General features: G+C 46.2%; 1 protein-coding gene across 10 annotated transcripts in view; it reads left to right on the forward strand.

Annotated features, from left to right (window-relative positions):
- The first annotated feature begins 5394 nt into the window (after positions 1 to 5394).
- Positions 5395 to 23429, forward strand: part of DAAM2 (dishevelled associated activator of morphogenesis 2) — a 134869-nt gene continuing 116834 nt past the window's right edge. For 6 of the 10 annotated variants that reach the window (XR_012715298.1, XR_012715299.1, XR_012715301.1 and 3 more), the window contains exon 1: positions 5395 to 5755. The gene's annotated coding sequence lies outside the window, so the exon portion shown is untranslated. Of the gene's footprint in view, positions 5756 to 15538; positions 15559 to 20889; positions 21219 to 23429 lie in introns of those variants that run through there. The other 4 variants (XM_075267331.1, XM_075267332.1, XM_075267334.1 and 1 more) reach the window with 4 other exon arrangements.

Raw genomic sequence — 23429 nt, forward strand, 5'->3', positions numbered from 1 at the left:
AATGTCCCCCTCTAGTTGCCCCCCATTTAATTTCCCTCTTCATCTGCCATTAATTTATTGTCCCCCTCCAACTACCCTCATTGCTAATGTCCCCCTCCAGCTGCTCCAGTTTCATGTTTAAACTGGGGCACCAGTCTGCCCTTGGAGCGCCTCTGTCTCTCTGCTTCTCGGCCGGAACACACGGTCTCTCTGCTATACAACTCCCTGTTGGAGAGTCTGGAGGATGGCTTACCACCCTTTGTCAGGGGGTGGGAAAGGGAGCTGGGGGTGGCATTCTCGCCGGGTGTGTGGTCATCGGCCATCGAGATGTGTCATAAATTCTCTATCTCCTGTAAGGCTCAGGAGACCAACTATAAGATCCTCTCTAGGTGGTACAGGGTTCCGACTCTGCTCCACACCATCTTTCCGACCACCTCAGATAGGTGTTGGAGATGTCTCAACGACCGTGGCACGATGGCTCACATCTGGTGGGGGTGTCCCCTTCTTCGCCCTTATTGGGATGGCGTGCGAGGGGTTATTCGTCAAGTGACGGGTGTTGTTTTGGACGATGATCCTGCCCCTCTTCTTCTTTCCCTTTTCCCTCGAAAATTTCGAAAACCCATTCGCAAGTTATTGGGGTTTATGTTGGTAGCTGCTCGTTCAGTCATCCCGAGGCTGTGGAAGTCCCAGTCCCCCCCCCACACTCCTTTCCTGGCTAAAGGAGTTCCTCCATATCCGTACCATGGAGGATATGCTGGCGATGCTTCGCCCTGATGACCGTCTTCACCACCAGACTTGGCTGCTGTGGAACATGTTCTATTACTCCTCAGATTTTCGTTCCCTTTTTCCCTCCTCACCCTTGTGAGCCTACCTACTTTATACATTTTTTTCCTGCTATCTGCTTTTCTGGTTCTCGTATAGTTTTACCTAGTGCTCTAATATTGAAGATCACTGCTTTTTCTGTTTTGCTATTACAATTTGTTATGGCTTTTGTTACCCTCACTTCTTCAGTTACCTGATTAACTGTATTGCATTGTTCATTGTAACCCTGCTGCGTCAGAGTCCGCCTCCCCCTCTCCCTGTTCCTTTTCCCTGTTCCCCTATATACTTTTTCCCTTTTTCCTTCCCATTGTTTCCCCGACTTTTCCCTCCCTTTCCTCCCTCCCCTTCCCTTTTGTTTAACCCTTGGAAAAATCTTTAATAAAAATTTAATGTTGAAAAAACTGGGGCACCAGGAGAGGGACTTAATACTGTGGGGCAGTTGGAAGGGAACATTATAATGTGGGGGCATATAATGTACGGGTGACTGTAGGAGGATTATACTGTGTTGGAGGACATGAAAAAAAAATGAATGAGAATGGGCGGAGTCAACATAAAAGTGGGCGGAGCTAAATTTACAGCGTCGAGCTATGCACACCACACATTTTGTCCCTCTTTCTGTTGTTCAAAAGTTGGGAGGTATGGTTACAGCATCACAGGAGGCAGCAGGCTCAGTGGTTACAGCCTCACGGTAGGTAGCGGACTTGGTGGTTACAGTCTCACAGGAGGCAGCAGGCTCAGTGGTTACAGCCTCACAGGAGGCAGCACATGATACATAAGCTCTCCTGGTACGCTTATAAAAATGGTATACACATATATGGCAATCACATAATCTCTACAACATAAAGTAAAAAGCCAGGGCTAACCCTCAGCACACATGGGATGTCACATATGAGGGAATTATAGGATTCAATCCTTATAGGACTCCGTCCTGGGCATTGCATTTTATATCTGCTTGAGTCACTTTAAGGTATCAGCGCCGCTTCTGGGTGACCATCCAAGGATCATCCACAAGTCAAGTTTCAGCTCCTATATGACAGTAAAGCTGGAGGTCTATCGGTGAGGCTTCCCATGACCCCATTATTTCTGGAGGGACCCACATCATGATCTGGGGCTGTTAAATCTATACAATCCCCTGGTTTATTTTAGAGTCTCCTCCATCCTTCATCTCTCAGAGCGAGACATAAACCATGAGCGAGACTCATCACTGGCCGCCGGGATCACAGATGGTAATCTCTCTGGCAATGCTCACACGTCCCCCACTCCTCACATTATAATCCAGGTTTTATATGACTTAATGGAGGAGACCACCAGGACTGAAGATCACATCTCAGCGGTCTCCTGGAAGTCTTCACGAGACTTGTGCAGAATGTCTTGAAGGTGCCGCATTCTCTGTACGTTATATGTGCAACTCGGCACGATCAGGACACAGATAAGGAAATGTTTGTACCTCTGCAGGGGTCTTATGCCCACCGCTATGTCTCTGATTTCATACTGGGGGTCATTCCTACCTGTATATACCTATGTGTACTGGGGGTCGTTCCTACCTGTATATACCTATGTGTACTGGGGGTCATTCCTACCTGTATATACCTATGTGTACTGGGGGTCATTCCTACCTGTATATACCTATGTGTACTGGGGTCATTCCTACATGTATATACCTATGTGTACTGGGGGTCATTCCTACCTGTATATACCTATGTGTACTTGGGGTCATTCCTACCTGTATATACCTATGTGTACTGGGGGTCATTCCTACCTGTATATACCTATGTGTACTGGGGGTCATTCCTACATGTATATACCTATGTGTACTGGGGGTCATTCCTACCTGTATATACCTATGTGTACTGGGGGTCATTCCTACCTGTATATACCTATGTGTACTGGGGGTCATTCCTACCTGTATATACCTATGTGTACTGGGGTCGTTCCTACCTGTATATACCTATGTGTACTGGGGGTCATTCCTACCTGTATATACCTATGTGTACTGGGGGTCATTCCTACATGTATATACCTATGTGTATTGGGGGTCATTCCTACATGTATATACCTATGTGTACTGGGGGTCATTCCTACCTGTATATACCTATGTGTACTGGGGGTCAGTCTGTCTGTTCTGGGGTTCCCACTGCTAGGAATAAATCAAGGTACTACAGGCCACTAGACCTAGAGGGCAGCAGAGGCCTTCACTGGATGTCTAGGATGTTCCCACTTGACCACCAGGAGTTAGGAATCCCCCAATGATGGTGATAGACTCTGGTGGATTCCAAGAACGTGGAGATTCTTAGCGGACAACCAAGGATGAGGGACTGCCTTCATGTTCAATGGTCACCGGATGTAGGAACCACCCCATAATGTGCAGGTCAGAGCGACCGCAATAACGTATCAGCGCCAAATCTCAGATTAATATTTCATTTGGCTCATTTGTCCAATAAATATTTCATTACTTTTTTGCACTTTCTCTCTTGAGACCAAAGAAGAAAATTACAGCTGTCCCTGTGGACAAGATGGAAACCATGGAAGTGTCTGAATCACGGCGGCCGTGGTCTACACCCCTCTGCTGCAACATCCTTAAACTGCTGCCCAGGATCTCCTGCCTGTTTATGAGAGAAGTTGTACTGTGCGTATTCATAATGCAGACTGAGGACTGCCCATCGCTGGACCCCTGGGACAAGGAAGCTCTCACTGTGCCACTGGACCACCAGGGAATTGTAGGTATTCACTAGGCCATAGTGCAACCATTGGTTACCTGCACTAGACCACCAGGAACAAAGAAGTGTGCACTACTATACAGAACAAGAGAAGTGGTACTGTGCACTGTCCATATATATAGAACAAGAGAAGTGGCACTGTGCACTGTCCATATATACAGAATAAGAAGTGGTACTGTGCACTGTATATATACAGAACTAGAGAAGTGGTACTGTGCACGGTCCATATATACAGAACAAGAGAAGTGGTACTGTGCAATGTCCATATATACCGGACAAGAGAAGTGGTACTGTGCACTGTCCATATATACAGAACTAGAGAAGTAGTACTGTGCACTGTCCATATATACAGAACTAGAGAAGTGGTACTATGCACTGTCCATATATACAGAACAAGAGAAGTGGTACTGTGCACTGTCCATATATACAGAACTAGAGAAGTAGTACTGTGCACTGTCCATATATACAGAACTAGAGAAGTGGTACTGTGCACTGTCCATATATACAGAACAAGAGAAGTGGTACTGTGCACTGTCCATATATACAGAACTAGAGAAGTGGTACTGTGCACTGTCCATATATAAAGAATAAGAAGTGGTACTGTGCACTGTGTGTATATATATATATATATATATATATATATATATATATATATATATAGAACAAGAGAAGTGGTACTGTGCACTGTGTATATATATATATATATATATATATATATATATATATAACAAGAGAAGTGGTACTGTGCACTGCCCATATATACAAGACATGAGAAGTGGTACTGTGCGCTGTCCATATATACAGGAGTAGAGAAGTAGTACTGTGCGCTCTCCATGTACACAGAATAGCAGGGATTGCTGCCCTTTACCTGCTCGTTGCGCTGTATATAGTGTCGCAGCGCCATAACTGACCGAACCTTCTAAACCTGGAAAGGTCGGGGCTATAATTGGCGTTCCAAACAGCAGTGTCTTTGCTGTAGGTAGGCCGCCATCTTGTAATTTGCCTTCCTAGCAGGAATCCTCCTATCAGTAATTCTTCCTCTTAGGTGATGACTTAGACTTCTTGGACTATTACATAGATAAGACAGAAAACTCATCTTTCCAGAGACCCTGAATGGTATGAAATCACCTTTAAAGGTTGGTGTAGGGGACATGACTGCTTTCTTCCAATAACAGCTCCACACCTGTCCTCAGGTTGTGTCTGGTATTGCAGTTCAAATAATTTCTCTTCAAGAGGGTTTAGCTGCATTACCAGACATGGCCTGTGGACGAGGGTGGTGCCGTCTTCTAAACCTGCTCGGCCCTGTAGAATGACATTTGTTTCTGTAACTATTTTGCTTGTATGTGTGAGCGGGACAAAAGGCAGGCAGAACAGGCAGCGGTGTGGGGTAGCATTGAGGTAGGGGCCACACTATATAGATTTACATCTCAGACCCTAGATGAGCTAGGAGAGAAACCAGAGGGCCCAGGGCCCAAATATGTGACCCTGGGGATAGGGTTGTGTGGACTATCATGAATGGGAACAGCGGGATTGGGGGGAGATGGAGAAATTAAAATAAGGATTGGCCATCCAAAAGTTAATGGGCAACAATGAGGGTGTGGGTGGGTTCTGAAACCCCATGAGATTGCCCCCTCTCTGCATGTGTGTCAGTATTCAATGTGATTGTGACATTCTATTCATGACCTAGGAGGCTCAGGGTTAATTCTAGTATGTGTGATGCTGCTGCTACAGCAGTTGTTGCAATGTATGAGGAGGGATCCCGGGGTGCGGGGTGCCCCCTCCTGTACTGGCAGTGATGCTGTGCCTTTAAGGATTGCTGCACAGTAGCAGGAGGACAGCCCAGCCTCCAGCCTGAGCTCTGGAATGGCAAGCAGTTCCTGATGTGATCCTCTGCAGTCCATACACCCTGAGCTCTCAGCAGCCTCTGCATCTCCTCTGTGCCCTGCTGGGATGGACAGTCTGAGACCACAGCAAGCCTGAGACCCCTGGTAAGGCCTCCGCAGCCCCTCACCAGCCTTCTGATCCTCTCCTGGGCTCCCAAAATCTCAACAGCTGCAAAAACAAGTGGAGAAAATAGAGATCTGGTGACTGAGCGGAGAAGCTGCCATTAACCCTGCGTCTGCCATCACCAGGAATAACATGGGAATTGAATAATACACAGTGTATGATGGCAGCGAAACGGGAAACCTACTGGAGGCTATGGATGTAGCAGAGCTGGATCTGTCATCTAACTATCTGTAAGTTGCATGTCTTCTTTACCGAGATTGGAGTAAATGTCACCTGCAGTCCTATGTAACACCATAGATAACACAGTGATAACTCTCTGAGTACAGGTAATGTAGTAGATGTCACCGGCAGTCCTATGTAACACTACAGATAACACAGTGATAACTCTCTGAGTACAGGTAATGTAGTAGATGTCACCGGCAGTCCTATGTAACACTACAGATAACACAGTGATAACTCTCTGAGTACAGGTAATGTAGTAGATGTCACCGGCAGTCCTATGTAACACCACAGATAACACAGTGATAACTCTCTGAGTACAGGTAATGTAGTAGATGTCACCGGCAGTCCTATGTAACACCACAGATAACACAGTGATAACTCTGAGTACAGGTAATGTAGTAGATGTCACCTGCAGTCCTATGTAACACCACAGATAACACAGTGATAACTCTCTGAGTACAGGTAATGTAGTAGATGTTACCGGCAGTCCTATGTAACACCATAGATAACACAGTGATAACTCTCTGAGTACAGATAATGTAGTAGATGTCACCTGCAGTCCTATGTAACACCACAGATAACACAGTGATAACTCTCTGAGTACAGGTAATGTAGTAGATGTCACCGGCAGTCCTATGTAACACCACAGATAACACAGTGATAACTCTCTGAGTACAGGTAATGTAGTAGATGTCACCTGCAGTCCTATGTAACACTACAGATAACACAGTGATAACTCTCTGAGTACAGGTAATGTAGTAGATGTCACCGGCAGTCCTATGTAACACCACAGATAACACAGTGATACCTCTCTGAGTACAGGTAATGTAGTAGATGTCACCTGCAGTCCTATGTAACACCACAGATAACACAGTGATACCTCTCTGAGTACAGGTAATGTAGTAGATGTCACCGGCAGTCCTATGTAACACCACAGATAACACAGTGATACCTCTCTGAGTACAGGTAATGTAGTAGATGTCACCGGCAGTCCTATGTAACACCACAGATAACACGGTGATACCTCTCTGAGTACAGGTAATGTAGTAGATGTCACCGGCAGTCCTATGTAACACTACAGATAAAACTTGGACTGCGTTTGTTTACCTTGGTCTTTTTCCCTGACTACCATCTGCGGCAGTTGTCAGTTTGGGATTCTGGTTGTCAGGCTTCTTGTTATCCGGCAGGTCTGGGTCGTCTCTGGATGTTTTCCCTTCCCTGCAGTTCTTCGGCTGACACTCAGTTCTGTTTTTCTGTTGCAGTGTGTCAGTGTCTTCCTTATATTTGTCATCTATTATGTATTACCCAGAATGCCGGGGTCTCTGTTGTATTGTCCAGCATTTAACCCCTTGATTACAGGCAGAGTTGTGCTTGAAGCTCCCGGGCCCCTATGTAATGGGGCCCATATTTACCTTGTGCCATTTAGAATAGTGGCCTTTTATGTGGCAGAGGGACGTTTGGGGCCCTATTATGGTCCAGGGCCTGGTAGTGACCGCTGCGCCCCTGGGACCCCCTGTATACTGTATAGTGATTTCCAATATAGATGTAGCAGAGCTGTATTTGTCATGTATCTTTCTCAGGCTCTGTGTTTATACGCCTGTACAGCCACATGACAAACTCAATACTTCTGCCTCAGTCACAGTGGACTCTCAAGCTGTGTTCACACTTCACACATTGCTTTTTGGCTGCAGCGCTTGTCATGACATCTGACCTGTATGATAGCGGCCATTACTCTGCCAGCCTGGGCTCACTACTGCCCTACATCCCACCTGCCCAGCACAACTACACCTGACAAGCTCAGCTCTGCTACATATGAGCATTTCCTGGCGTTACTTCTGCTGGCGAGGGGTTAATGAGGGGTATATGGGCGATCTGCAGGTGTTACGGAAGAGTCCAAAAAGTCGCACAGCAGAGCTGGAGAACGTCAGCATTGGGTAACCCTGCCATGGAGAGAGCCCAGGAGGCGGCCGCAGGGGTTACCCTCACCCCCCTCCACCTACTGTGGGGTGAACAGATCCCTGACTGGGAATTATCTATAGGTCCAGGATAGGAAATGACCCTGGATTAGGAGGCTGCAGTACCTGAGGCTGCTGCTAGAGGGCACTGCTGTCTCATGCTGCCCCCATGAAGAGGGCTGGAGATGAAAGACTTGTCTGTGCTGAGGCTTCTGTGCAGTGTAACAGCAGAAAACATCCCATGTGAGGCCAAACACAGAACAAGTGGTCAGAGGCGTCTCTATAGGGCTCCGAGCCACGGACTCATCTGTAACGTTAACCCTTCTGTTTCCTCCTGGTGTCAGATACAGCAAAAAAGTTATGCGATACCGATGTCAGTGTGAATAAGGCCAAATAGAAAAATTCACAGTTAGAGATCTCCAGCTTGGAAACTGCAGCAAATGGGAGAGAGTATAGATGTAGAGTAGGAGAGCAGGGGATGTACAGGAGGTGCAGTGCTCGGGGGTGTAGGGGCAGGGGAGGCGCAGTGCTCGGGGGTGTAGAGGCAGGGGAGGCGCAGTGCATGGGGGTGTAGAGGCAGAGGAGGCGCAGTGCTCGGGGGTGTAGAGGCAGGGGAGGCACAGTGCATGGGGGTGTAGAGGCAGAGGAGGCGCAGTGCTCGGGGGTGTAGGGGCAGGGGAGGTGCAGTGCTCGGGGGTGTAGGGGCAGGGGAGGCGCAGTGCTCGGGGGTGTAGAGGCAAGGGAGGCGCAGTGCATGGGGGTGTAGAGGCAAGGGAGGCGCAGTGCATGGGGGTGTAGAGGCAGAGGAGGCGCAGTGCTCTGGGGTGTAGAGGCAGAGGAGGCGCAGTGCTCTGGGGTGTAGAGGCAGGGGAGGCGCAGTGCATGGGGGTGTAGAGGCAGAGGAGGCGCAGTGCTCGGGGGTGTAGAGGCAGGGGAGGCGCAGTGCATGGGGGTGTAGAGGCAGGGGAGGCGCAGTGCATGGGGGTGTAGGGGCAGGGGAGGCGCAGTGCTCGGGGGTGTAGGGGCAGGGGAGGCGCAGTGCTCGGGGGTGTAGAGGCAAGGGAGGCGCAGTGCATGGGGGTGTAGAGGCAGAGGAGGCGCAGTGCATGGGGGTGTAGAGGCAGAGGAGGCGCAGTGCTCTGGGGTGTAGAGGCAGAGGAGGCGCAGTGCTCTGGGGTGTAGAGGCAGGGGAGGCGCAGTACATGGGGGTGTAGAGGCAGAGGAGGCGCAGTACATGGGGGTGTAGAGGCAGAGGAGGCGCAGTGCTCGGGGGTGTAGAGGCAGGGGAGGCGCAGTGCATGGGGGTGTAGGGGCAGGGGAGGCGCAGTGCATGGGGGTGTAGGGGCATGGGAGGCGCAGTGCTCGGGGGTGTAGAGGCAGGGGAGGCGCAGTGCTCGGGGGTGTAGAGGCAGGGGAGGCGCAGTGCATGGGGGTGTAGAGGCAGAGGAGGCGCAGTGCTCGGGGGTGTAGGGGCAAGGGAGGCGCAGTGCTCAGGGGTGTAGGGGCAGGGGAGGCGCAGTGCTCAGGGGTGTAGGGGCAGGGGAGGCGCAGTGCATGGGGGTGTAGAGGCAGGGGAGGCGCAGTGCATGGGGGTGTAGAGGCAGAGGAGGCGCAGTGCTCAGGGGTGTAGAGGCAGAGGAGGCGCAATGCTCGGGGGTGATTTAGGGGTCCCCTTAGTTAAGGGCTGTAATTCTGCTGCTTACTGACTGTCTCCGTTCCAGTGTTCCATCACTACCCACAGTTCTACTATCCTAATCACTTTTATACGGAGGTGTCATGGCCACCCAGGCTGAGGCCTGTACATTGGTAGCTTGTGGGCTTCACAACTCTGCATGGATGAATTCTGTGGCCCCGAGCTGATCCTGATCACTAATGACAGATGTAATGAGGACATGGGGTGGGGGGCACCGTGCTGTGAGGGGGGGAGGTGGTTGGATAGTGGGTGACACTGGAGCCCGTAGGCCACAGCTCCATTCTTATAGGCACAGCTTGACTCCTGAGCAGACAGCAACTTTGGAATGAAGGGCCCCAATGCTGAACCTTACAGGGCCCCTCCAGTGATGTGGTGTATAGGTGTATATGACTATATAGGATGCTGGTCTACAACTTTGTGTTATGTCATGTCCTCTACTGTATAATGTTACATATTATCACATGTTGTATATACTGTCATATCCTGTAGTGTATATTGTTACATAATATCATATGTTGTATCTTGCCTTGTTGTATATGTTACATATTATCATATTTTGTTTATTATATAGATTAGTCAGCATATTATCATATTGTATATTATTATTCCATTATTATTGTATCTTGTCCAGTGTATTAGACCCTTAGTGACCCCCTCCCTGGACCCCAGTATAATACATAACCTCTCCCCCCCCTCCATCATACAGTTATTACACCTGAGCTTCCAGCCATGACACAGGCTCAGCAGATCCCATTGGCATTTATTGGGGTCGACCTTGAAAGCTGTAAAACTGGCAGTGACCCTGAATGTCTGTGCCACACATGGCAGAACAGATCACATGACACGAGGAGGAGGAGGATGATAGAGGAGAAGATATTCACATGTCCAAAGCCAGTGAGAAGCAGGATATGACTACAGTGATATATACCATATGATATATATAGTGCTCAAGTCAGTGAGTGCAGGATATACAGTAGCGGAAAGGTCACCTGACTGGTGGATATAATACCTGGAGGTCACCTGACTGACAGATATAATACCTGGAGGTCACCTGACTGGCGGATATAATACCTGGAGGTCACCTGACTGACGGATACAATACCTGGAGGTCACCTGACTGGCAGATATAATACCTGGAGGTCACCTGACTGACAGATATAATACCTGGAGGTCACCTGACTGACAGATATAATACCTGGAGATCACCTGACTGAAGAATATAATACCTGGAGGTCACCTGACTGACAGATATAATACCTGGAGGTCACCTGACTGGTGGATATAATACCTGGAGATCACCTGACTGAAGAATATAATACCTGGAGGTCACCTGACTGACGGATATAATACCTGGAGGTCACCTGACTGACAGATATAATACCTGGAGGTCACCTGACTGACAGATATAATACCTGCAGGTCACCTGACTGACGGATATAATACCTGGAGGTCACCTGACTGGCAAATATAATACCTGGAGGTTACCTGACTGGGGCTATATAGCTGCACATATATATGGGGTTAAAGGCAAATAATGGGCCATCAGGACACACATATACACTGCAGGAGCGGCGTATAACGGGTATAGATCTATATCTGCTGCCTCATGTTCCCGCTGCTCCAGTCTCAGGGTCCATCAGCCACAGACCAGGACTAAAAATAGCACGGGATGTTTTCTTATTGTGGGCCGCAGGGTCTGCTGAGGACGGATCATGTGACATAAAGTGCTGACTCCCACCAATTACCCCAGCCACCCATGAGAACAGCTCTACTGAGTCTGGGGAGGCGGCCCCGAAAACTACAGCGAAGTATAAGAGTATAAAGAGCAAGAGCAACCCCAAACAACAACCCAAAAGACACGACTGTGCCAGAAAACACAACCCTGGATAGTAATCAATATAAAGTAATAAAAGCGACATACCGTGCACCAACCGTAATACCCCAGTGCGAGGAAATACAACTCATAGAAAGGAGAGAATCCTTCACATGTGCATACAAAAAATTACTCAAAATTGATCATGCCGCTGATCCCACCCACAGAGAGGAGAGAAGGGGATATAAAAGCACCAGGTGGACAGTATTATAGTAGTTATATTCTTGTACATAGGAGTAGTATTATAGTAGTTATATTCTTGTACATAGGAGCAGTATTATAGTAGTTATATTCTTGTACATAGGAGCAGTATTATAGTAGTTATATTCTTGTACATAGGAGGTAGTATTATAGTAGTTATATTCTAGTACATAGGAGCAGTATTATAGTAGTTATATTCCTGTACATAGGAGCAGTATTATAGTAGTTATATTCTTGTACATAGGAGCAGTATTATAGTAGTTATATTCTTGTACATAGGAGCAGTATTATAGTAGTTATATTCTTGTACATAGGAGTAGTATTATAGTAGTTATATTCTTGTACATATCAGCAGTATTATAGTAGTTACTGTATATTCTTGTACATAGGAGGTAGTATTATAGTAGTTATAGTCTTGTATATAGGAGTAGTATTATAGTAGTTATATTCTTGTACATAGGAGGCAGTATTATAGTAGTTATATTCTTGTACATAGGAGTAGTATTATAGTAGTTATATTCTTGTACAATAAGAGGCGGTGTTATAGTAGTTATATTCTTGTACAATTAGAGGCGGTATTATAGTTGTTATTTTCTTGTACATAGGAGTAGTATTATAGTATTTATATTCTTGTACATAGGAGGCAGTATTATAGTAGTTATATTCTTGTACATAGGAGTAGTATTATAGTAGTTATATTCTTGTACAATTAGAGGCGGTATTATAGTAGTTATATTCTTGTACATAGGAGCAGTATTATAGTAGTTATATTCTTGTACATAGGAGCAGTATTATAGTAGATATATTCTTGTACATAGGAGCAGTATTATAGTAGTTATATTCATGTACATAGGAGTAGTATTATAGTAGTTATATTCTTGTACAATAAGAGGCGGTGTTATAGTAGTTATATTCTTGTACAATTAGAGGCGGTATTATAGTAGTTATATTCTTGTACAATTAGAGGCGGTATTATAGTTGTTATTTTCTTGTACATAGGAGTAGTATTATAGTATTTATATTCTTGTACATAGGAGCAGTATTATAGTAGTTATATTCATGTACATAGGAGCAGTATTATAGTATTTATATTCTTGTACATAGGAGCAGTATTATAGTAGTTATATTCTTGTACATAGGAGCAGTATTATAGTATTTATATTCTTGTACATAGGAGCAGTATTATAGTAGTTATATTCTTGTACATAGGAGTAGTATTATAGTAGTTATATTTTTGTATATAGGAGCAGTATTATAGTAGTTATATTCTTGTACAATATGAGGCGGTATTATAGTAGTCACTCTATAAGTTGTAGTTTCTGTGTCTGGGCTGCCTCTAGTTTTATGAGGATTAATATTTTGATTCTACACTTTTATTAGTCCTTCCGTCTGATTCTTTAGGGTCTTAGTCTAAAATGTTTCTAGTATTTTCCCGTCCTCTGGTTTTATGTGTTGGATTATTCGGACACTTCTAGAATATTCTTGCTACTGTATATATTAGTAGAGTTCTTTCAGTCTTTCAGCCATTTTCCTTCCATCTATCAGCTGTGATTTCCCGGGTCAGTGCTCACAATCCTGTAATATTCCATGCTGAGTACACAGAATCTATTGCCTGGTAGTACAGGGTCCATAGCGGCCTTTTCCCCATAGTGCTATTGACCTGGGGTCCTGGGAGCCTGCTCCATTCCAGAGACACAATCTCATCCAGATGGCAGCCAGTGTCCTTGTAGTGCAGGCTGCGGCTCCTTACATCATGGAAACTGCTCTCACTACACTGACTTACAAGCTGGAATTTGACAAATGCAACTTAATGCTGTTTGCTTCCTTGTAAGGCAGCACAGTTACATCTATATCCAAACTTTCACCCCTTCATTGCCAGAGAACATCCAGAAATGCAATGGTTTCATGAATAGAATTATAGTGAGGACTGACCCCAACAAACAGCAGCAGAGAAATGTCTCAGTGTTGATTCCTGTAATTTATATGTCATCCATGACCGACACTGCATTTGGGCATCTTAACATCCTGACATGGCTGATAACAGATAGTAATAGATTGTAGTCACCTGTCCTACAGTCGGCCTCTCCTCTCCTGACATGTCTGATATCAGATAGTAATAGATTGTAGTCACCTGTCCTGTGGGTGTACACTGGCTCTAGCCCTCTAGCTGTACCCCCTGTGGCCCTCACATGCCCGTGCCCCTCTAGCTGTACCCCAGTGGCCCTCACATGCCCGTGCCCCTCTAGCTGTACCCCTGTGGCCCTCACATGCCCGTGCCCCTCTAGCTGTACCCCCTGTGGCCCTCACATGCCCCTGCCCCTCTAGCTGTACCCCAGTGGCCCTCACATGCCCGTGCCCCTCTAGCTGTACCCCCTGTGGCCCTCACATGCCCGTGCCCCTCTAGCTGTACCCCCTGTGGCCCTCACATGCCCGTGCCCCTCTAGCTGTACCCCCTGTGGCCCTCACATGCCCGTGCCCCTCTAGCTGTACCCCCTGTGGCCCTCACATGCCCGTGCCCCTCTAGCTGTACCCCCTGTGGCCCTCACATGCCTGTGCCCCTCTAGCTGTACCCCCTGTGGCCCTCACATGCCTGTGCCCCTCTAGCTGTACCCCCTGTGGCCCTCACATGCCTGTGCCCCTCTAGTTGTACCCCAGTGGCCCTCACATGCCCGTGCCCCTCTAGCTGTACCCCCTGTGGCCCTCACATGCCCGTGCCCCTCTAGCTGTACCCCTGTGGCCCTCACATGCCTGTGCCCCTCTAGCTGTACCCCCTGTGGCCCTCACATGCCTGTGCCCCTCTAGTTGTACCCCAGTGGCCCTCGCACATCCAGTCTATACAATCCACCCCTGGAAGTCGCGGTAACATTCTGACAACAATGTATCAAGCAGAAATGATAAACAGTCACTTCCTGTTACTGGGGCGACCATCGCCAGGGAAATCTTACCGCCTGGTCTTCCTGCCCATGGGAATATCTAACATGGCCGACATTCCCAGCATTGTAGCCCTGGCCCTGAGCTGACAGCAGAGATTGGGGCCCCTCCTGCACTGGACGTGGTGATACATATAGGTGTAGGCTGGACATATGGACACTTGATCTTTCCCCTATGGTGTCAAGCGTCTCCCATTAAATTTTATTACAGTGCAAATCCAGCAGCTGATGCGGCACATTCACCTCCATATATCACATCGTATGCTCCTGTTACCTCCAGAGCTGCACTCGCCATTCTGCTGGCTAATGATTTGTCATCAGTGCTGACCTGGGGCGTAATGATCAGGCACCACCTGCGAGGGGGCCCAAAGGGGTATGGGGCCTGCGGCCAGCTGGAGATGCCAGGGCCCCAGACCACCATGACAGGGGCTCCCCCAACCGGTACAATGTATTGGAAGCCTGTATACTATGTGTGTGTGTGTGTGTCCCCCCCCCCCCCTCCCCCGTATTCTATATGTCCTCAGTATTCTATAGGTCACCTGAATTTTAAGTTTCGGTACGATTCTGGGGATATCAAATTTATCTGGTTTTATTTACATTTTATACTTCTATGTACGGGGTGTTTAGGGCGTCTTTTTTGCAGGGTTGGTAGTAGCGAAAAAACTGTGGTTCGAGCGCGATGACATCACACCGGATCCGATTGTCCTGACGATGCCGTCTCCATCACCTTGCCCACTAGTCTCAGACGATTTGTCACCCAGCTTTCCTAGAGACAGATGGGACTAATAATAGACTTGTTGGTGACCTTGTTTGTGTGATTTGTGCGGCAGGGACAGGGCTGAGAGCGCACACATGTGCCGTGGTGTAATAATAGTAGCCGGCCTGTCCGGGGATACAATGAGCCGGAATGTGCGGATAATGAGGAGCCCCGATCTATATCCAGTGCGGAGGGCGCAGGGTCTGTGGCCTGAGGAATGCTCAGTATGCTGGGGCTATGTGAACAGGGGAGGGGGATGTAATGTCCCCAGCTCTGACTCCGCTCTCACACTCTGCAGGACACCGATGGGGGGAGAAGAGCAGTGAAAGACATGGGGGTAACATCCAGAGCTGGGGGCCCGAGATTGGGGTGTACTGGGGCCAGCGGGACAAGCGGTGCAAGGTAATGGCATGTCTGAGTCTATCTGTAATATCCAATAACTATAGAATAATCTCTCCATAGTGATCACTGTGTTATCTGTGGTGTTACATAGGACTGCAGGTGACATCTACTACATTATCTGTACTCAGAGAGTTATCACTGTGTTATCTGTGGTGTTACATAGGACTGCCGGTGACATCTACTACATTACCTGTACTCAGAGAGGTATCACTGTGTTATCTGTGGTGTTACATAGGACTGCCGGTGACATCTACTACATTACCTGTACTCAGAGAGTTATCACTGTGTTATCTGTGGTGTTACATAGGACTGCAGGTGACATCTACTACATTACCTGTACTCAGAGAGGTATCACTGTGTTATCTGTGGTGTTACATAGGACTGCCGGTGACATCTACTACATTACCTGTACTCAGAGAGGTATCACTGTGTTATCTGTGGTGTTACATAGGACTGCCGGTGACATCTACTACATTACCTGTACTCAGAGAGTTATCACTGTGTTATCTGTGGTGTTACATAGGACTGCAGGTGACATCTACTACATTATCTGTACTCAGAGAGTTATCACTGTGTTATCTGTGGTGTTACATAGGACTGCCGGTGACATCTACTACATTACCTGTACTCAGAGAGTTATCACTGTGTTATCTGTGGTGTTACATAGGACTGCAGGTGACATCTACTACATTACCTGTACTCAGAGAGTTATCACTGTGTTATCTGTGGTGTTACATAGGACTGCCGGTGACATCTACTACATTACCTGTACTCAGAGAGTTATCACTGTGTTATCTGTACTGTTACATAGGACTGCCGGTGACATCTACTACATTACCTGTACTCAGAGAGTTATCACTGTGTTACCTGTGGTGTTACATAGGACTGCAGGTGACATCTACTACATTACCTGTACTCAGAGAGTTATCACTGTGTTATCTGTGGTGTTACATAGGACTGCAGGTGACATCTACTACATTACCTGTACTCAGAGAGGTATCACTGTGTTATCTGTGGTGTTACATAGGACTGCCGGTGACATCTACTACATTACCTGTACTCAAAGAGTTATCACTGTGTTATCTGTGGTGTTACATAGGACTGCCAGTGACATCTACTACATTACCTGTACTCAGAGAGTTATCACTGTGTTATCTGTGGTGTTACATAGGACTGCCGGTGACATCTACTACATTACCTGTACTCAGAGAGGTATCACTGTGTTATCTGTGGTGTTACATAGGACTGCCGGTGACATCTACTACATTACCTGTACTCAGAGAGTTATCACTGTGTGTTATCTGTGGTGTTACATAGGACTGCAGGTGACATCTACTACATTACCTGTACTCAGAGAGGTATCACTGTGTTATCTGTGGTGTTACATAGGACTGCCGGTGACATCTACTACATTACCTGTACTCAGAGAGTTATCACTGTGTTATCTGTGGTGTTACATAGGACTGCAGGTGACATCTACTACATTACCTGTACTCAGAGAGGTATCACTGTGTTATCTGTGGTGTTACATAGGACTGCCGGTGACATCTACTACATTACCTGTACTCAGAGAGTTATCACTGTGTTATCTGTGGTGTTACATAGGACTGCAGGTGACATCTACTACATTATCTGTACTCAGAGAGTTATCACTGTGTTATCTGTGGTGTTACATAGGACTGCCGGTGACATCTACTACATTACCTGTACTCAGAGAGTTATCACTGTGTTATCTGTGGTGTTACATAGGACTGCAGGTGACATCTACTACATTACCTGTACTCAGAGAGTTATCACTGTGTTATCTGTGGTGTTACATAGGACTGCCGGTGACATCTACTACATTACCTGTACTCAGAGAGTTATCACTGTGTTATCTGTACTGTTACATAGGACTGCCGGTGACATCTACTACATTACCTGTACTCAGAGAGTTATCACTGTGTTACCTGTGGTGTTACATAGGACTGCAGGTGACATCTACTACATTACCTGTACTCAGAGAGTTATCACTGTGTTATCTGTGGTGTTACATAGGACTGCAGGTGACATCTACTACATTACCTGTACTCAGAGAGGTATCACTGTGTTATCTGTGGTGTTACATAGGACTGCCGGTGACATCTACTACATTACCTGTACTCAAAGAGTTATCACTGTGTTATCTGTGGTGTTACATAGGACTGCCAGTGACATCTACTACATTACCTGTACTCAGAGAGTTATCACTGTGTTATCTGTGGTGTTACATAGGACTGCCGGTGACATCTACTACATTACCTGTACTCAGAGAGGTATCACTGTGTTATCTGTGGTGTTACATAGGACTGCAGGTGACATCTACTACATTATCTGTACTCAGAGAGTTATCACTGTGTTATCTGTGGTGTTACATAGGACTGCCGGTGACATCTACTACATTACCTGTACTCAGAGAGGTATCACTGTGTTATCTGTGGTGTTACATAGGACTGCCGGTGACATCTACTACATTACCTGTACTCAGAGAGTTATCACTGTGTTATCTGTGGTGTTACATAGGACTGCCGGTGACATCTACTACATTACCTGTACTCAGAGAGTTATCACTGTGTTATCTGTGGTGTTACATAGGACTGCAGGTGACATCTACTACATTATCTGTACTCAGAGAGTTATCACTGTGTTATCTGTGGTGTTACATAGGACTGCAGGTGACATCTACTACATTACCTGTACTCAGAGAGTTATCACTGTGTTATCTGTGGTGTTACATAGGACTGCCGGTGACATCTACTACATTACCTGTACTCAGAGAGTTATCACTGTGTTATCTGTACTGTTACATAGGACTGCCGGTGACATCTACTACATTACCTGTACTCAGAGAGTTATCACTGTGTTATCTGTGGTGTTACATAGGACTGCCGGTGACATCTACTACATTACCTGTACTCAGAGAGTTATCACTGTGTTATCTGTGGTGTTACATAGGACTGCCGGTGACATCTACTACATTACCTGTACTCAGAGAGTTATCACTGTGTTACCTGTGGTGTTACATAGGACTGCAGGTGACATCTACTACATTACCTGTACTCAGAGAGTTATCACTGTGTTATCTGTGGTGTTACATAGGACTGCAGGTGACATCTACTACATTACCTGTACTCAGAGAGGTATCACTGTGTTATCTGTGGTGTTACATAGGACTGCCGGTGACATCTACTACATTACCTGTACTCAGAGAGTTATCACTGTGTTATCTGTGGTGTTACATAGGACTGCCAGTGACATCTACTACATTACCTGTACTCAGAGAGTTATCACTGTGTTATCTGTGGTGTTACATAGGACTGCAGGTGACATCTACTACATTACCTGTACTCAGAGAGTTATCACTGTGTTATCTGTGGTGTTACATAGGACTGCCGGTGACATCTACTACATTACCTGTACTCAGAGAGGTATCACTGTGTTATCTGTGGTGTTACACAGGACTGCCGGTGATATCTACTACATTACCTGTACTCAGAGAGTTATCACTGTGTTATCTGTGGTGTTACATAGGACTGCAGGTGACATCTACTACATTATCTGTACTCAGAGAGTTATCACTGTGTTATCTGTGGTGTTACATAGGACTGCAGGTGACATCTACTACATTACCTGTACTCAGAGAGTTATCACTGTGTTATCTGTACTGTTACATAGGACTGCCGGTGACATCTACTACATTACCTGTACTCAGAGAGTTATCACTGTGTTATCTGTACTGTTACATAGGACTGCCGGTGACATCTACTACATTACCTGTACTCAGAGAGTTATCACTGTGTTATCTGTGGTGTTACATAGGACTGCCGGTGACATCTACTACATTACCTGTACTCAGAGAGTTATCACTGTGTTATCTGTGGTGTTACATAGGACTGCCGGTGACATCTACTACATTACCTGTACTCAGAGAGTTATCACTGTGTTACCTGTGGTGTTACATAGGACTGCCGGTGACATCTACTACATTACCTGTACTCAGAGAGTTATCACTGTGTTATCTGTGGTGTTACATAGGACTGCCGGTGACATCTACTACATTACCTGTACTCAGAGAGTTATCACTGTGTTACCTGTGGTGTTACATAGGACTGCAGGTTCCTCTATTATCCAGCCCTGCTACATCTGTATAGTATTGTGTCGGTTGTGATGTTGGTGTTGCTGAGTGTGCATGTCTCTGTCCTGAGGATGTTGTACTGTGCAGTGATTTGCATTTTCCGTATCCTGTGGCATCTGCTGATGTGATACATTGTGACAGATCTGACTGATGTGCTGTGGACAGTTGGGGTGAAGGATTTATTCTGGATGGGGGGTAGGGCGGTGATTTTACTCAGGGGTGAATTAAGATTAAAGGGATTGTCCAGATTTAGCAGAAAAACTTAATTGTCTGTATGATGAGAAGTTGTAGAATTCTCCAATCTACTTTCTGTATCAATTCCCCGCAGTTTCTAGATCTCCGCTTGTTGTATTTGTTTATTGCCAATGGATAAAAATTAGTCCATGGTCACGTGATGTACAATTTATGATCACGTGATGGACGGTCTATGGTCACGTGATGTATGATCTATGATCACGTGATGGATGGTCTATGATCACATGATGTACGGTCTCCGGTCACGTGATATAAAATCTATGATCACATGATGTACGGTCTACGGTCACGTGCTATATGATTTATTATCACGTGATGGATGGTCTATGATCACATGATGTACGGTCTATGGTCACGTGATGGACGATATATGATCCCATGATGTACGGTCATGTGATGTACAATCTATGGTCACGTAATGGACGGTCTATGATCACATGTTGTACGTTCTACGGTCATGTGATGTACAATCTATGGTCATGTGATGTACACACAGGTGCGCGGCTCGTTATAGTCTCAGCACAGTAATCAGACATCTGCCTGGTAATGAGCCGTGCAATACATATTGTGATACATAGCATGATATATTATTACATGCTGAGATACGTTATTACATGCTGAGATACATAGTGTGCTACACGGTTCCATATCTGATAGTTGGCCATTGCTGCAGCTGTCACAGCTGCCTCCTGAGATGCCAGCCATATTGTAGCTGCCCCTGGAGCTCTGCCCTGGCAGACCCCGCTCCCTGCACCTTTAAGTATCCCTTTCCTATGATGAGCAGCCTCTTTGATGAGTGCCAGCCTTCTTTTTCCAGCGAGCGGCCGGGGCCATTGTTGACATAAGCGGCTAGAGTTGCGCAGCCTGTCTTTCATAATGAAGAGGCTTTTTTTCTGGAGAGCTGGCACGGATCGGCCCCGGCGTGCTCGCCAAGTTTCTGTGGAGATCTTCTGCCGTACGCAAACCTCTCACATGTTTCAGAATCTCCAGTCAGGAAATCATTTGCGTTCTTCAATGGGGAATGGTTGCCAATAATAAAGTCTCCCACTTCTCCGGGGACCGGAGCTCTGGCCGAACACAGAACCTGCATCTGGGCGTCCTCGTCTGCAGGATTTCCCACATCACGCTCAGATTCCATTCAGCATTCTCATGGATTTCAGGAATATCCTGCACTCATCCCATCTGTAGGCGGCCGGGCTGGAGCTAAGGCCCTGAATCCACTGCAGTATCTGCTGCAGATGTTGACACAGAGGTAAGAACTGCATATCACTAGTGTAGGAGAAGTGTGTAAGTAACATGGAGGAAGTGTATGACTAGTGCAAGAGCTGAATCCTGGTAATGTCGAGGAAGTGTATGACTAGTGCAGGGGATGCATCCTAGTAATATAAAAGAAGTGTATGACTAGTGCAGGGGATGCATCCTAGTAATATAAAAGTAGTGTATGACTAGTGCAGGGGATGTATCCTAGTAATATAAAAGAAGTGTATGACTAGTGCAAGGGAAGAGTAATAGTAATGTAGGGGAAGTGCATGACTAGTGCAGGGGATGTATCCTGGTAATGTAGGGGAAGTGTATGACTAGTGCAGGGGATGTATCCTGGTAATGTAGAGGAAGTGTATGACTAGTGCAAGGGATGCATCCTAGTAATGTAGAGGAAGTGCATGACTAGTGCAAGGGAAGTGTAATAGTAATATAAAGGAAGTGCATGACTAGTGCAAGGGATGCATCCTAGTAATATAAGAGAAGTGTATGACTAGTGCAGGGGACACATCCTAGTAATGGAGGGGAAGTGTATGACTAGTGCAAGGGAAGTGTAATAGTAATATAAAAGAAGTGTATGACTAGTGCAGGAGATGCATTATAGTAATATAAATGAAGTGTATGACTAGTGCAGAAGATGCATTATAGTAATATAAATGAAGTGTATGAATAGTGCAGGGGATGCATGCTGGTAATATAAAAGTAGTGTATGACTAGTGCTAGGGATGCATCCTAGTAATATAAAAGAAGTGTATGACTAGTGCTAGGGATGCATCCTAGTAATATAAAGGAAGTGTATGAATAGTGCAAGGGAAGAATAATAGTAATGTAGAGGAAGTGCATGAGTAGTGCAAGGGATGAATCCTAGTAATGTAGGGGAAGTGTATGACTAGTGCAAGGGAAGTGTAATATATAAAGGAAGTGTATGAATAGTGCAAGCAAAACGTAACAGTATTGTAGAGGAAGTGTATGACTAGTGCAGGGGATGCATCCTGGTAATGTAGAGGAAGTGCATGATTAGTGTAAAGGATGATTACAGGCTGACACTCGGGGTACAGGATAATGATGTCCTTGAGTTTTATTCATCCCGCAGTTCTATCTGTTTTTGGGAAAGCTGGGTGCTGACTAATGTGCTTCGGCTCAGTTGTCTTTATTACCAACCAGAACGTTTAAGTACAGAAAAATGTAAGCCCCGCCCCCAGGACGCTCCTTTTGCAGTAGTCCCTGGGATTTGAATGGTCTCAGGTCAGTATACCCTGGAGGTAAAGCTCTATAATGTCCCCCCAGGGTGAGGGTATGGACATAACAATCTCAAATTCAAGGACCTGTTAAATCCCACCCATTCATACAGGACACACCCATTTTGTGCAGTGCCATTTCTGGTACAGTTATGGGTGGGGGGGTCCTGGTGGTCAGATGTTCGGTGCTCTGTAATATATCAACGTCCACTACTGTTCATTTCTAGGAATTTGTGCTCTCAAGGGTTAAATTGTGGAGGGAAGACCACGAAAATAAATAGGGATTAATTGGTATAAAAATACCCAAGACGGCGGCCGCGGTAACAACTGCTGACGGACGAGGCTCTATATATAGATCTATATACAGCAGATATGAGAGGTGGACGCAGAGCAAGAGATCTACAGACCGGGGGCAGAATATCAAATATCCTGCAGGAAAACCCAACGCCAGATCTGCTGCTGTAAGGCGATGTTCACACCTGCAGTATCTGAATCAAAAATAGCTCAAAAACTTCAATACAGCTGTAAGTATAGCGCACCATGTGACCACAGCCAAGTAACAATCGTCCACATTAGGGAGAGTGTTTGCCTACATAGGCAGTACGGAGACTTACAAGTCATTCCTGCTCCGCTAGGGATTCTGGGTAAAAAATATGCAAATCTATTCTCCAGGATGGAATTAGGAGAACAGAGTGCACTCTGTACACTGCCCTATAGAGGGCAGCATCCTTAACATCATGAACGACTCAGTTATAAAGTCTTTTTAATCATGATGTGGATTTAATTGCCAAATCAGTATTTCTATTCCAAAAGGAACAGATTCCCAACTATGGACAGCGCTGTTTCGGCCTATTGGGCCATCCTCAGCATAGCGTAGGGATACTGATTTGGCAGATTTGGAGTGAGAGACTATAGACCAGGGTCAGGGGCATGCATGATGTTAAGGATGCTGCCCTCTAGAGGGC

This window comes from Leptodactylus fuscus, chromosome 3 (assembly GCF_031893055.1).
Source record: "Leptodactylus fuscus isolate aLepFus1 chromosome 3, aLepFus1.hap2, whole genome shotgun sequence".
Lineage (NCBI taxonomy): Eukaryota > Metazoa > Chordata > Amphibia > Anura > Leptodactylidae > Leptodactylus > Leptodactylus fuscus.